This window comes from Rhipicephalus sanguineus, chromosome 6 (genome assembly GCF_013339695.2).
Source record: "Rhipicephalus sanguineus isolate Rsan-2018 chromosome 6, BIME_Rsan_1.4, whole genome shotgun sequence".
NCBI classification, from domain to species: domain Eukaryota; kingdom Metazoa; phylum Arthropoda; class Arachnida; order Ixodida; family Ixodidae; genus Rhipicephalus; species Rhipicephalus sanguineus.
In genome coordinates, this window is record NC_051181.1 from 84,237,508 (window position 1) to 84,238,173 (window position 666).

Sequence of the window (666 nt, forward strand, 5' to 3'; positions counted from 1 at the left end):
CCTTGTACGACTTAGTGCAAGCTGGGCTATTTCTGTGTGTGGGGGGAGGGGGGGGGGAAGGAGGGGGCGAGTTTGTGCTTTCCTCCTACTTCCCAAACACCTTCGCCATATCCACCGCCCCACCGTCCTGGCCTGCATGACTTAGCAGATCTGAAAATCAGGTTATTTTGTCTCAGACGTGTAAGCACACTGCTTTAATGAACCGTGTATAAATACGCTTTCAGATTTGGACCGCAACAATGATGGATTTCAGGAGTGCTTTTTATTGGACTAGTTATAACAGCATACCGTATGTTTGGACGCGCTTGATGAAGACAAGGACACAGTGAGGAGCTTCTGTTTCTGGTTTTCTGTGTGCCTCACTGTGTCCTTGTCTTCGTCAAGCACGTCCCTAAGCACAATGATGAACTCATCTGCCGTAGCGTACTGTATGTTTGGATGCACTTGATGAAGACAAGGACACCGCGAGGAGCTTCCGTTCGTGGTTTTCTGTGTGCCTCACTGTGTCCTTGTCTTCGTCAAGCACGTCCCTAAGCACAATGATGAACTCATCTGCCGTAGCATACTGTATGTTTGGGCGCACTTGATGAAGACAAGGACACCGCGAGGAGCTTCCGTTCGTGGTTTTCTGTGTGCCTCACTGTGTCCTTGTCTTCGTCAAGCACG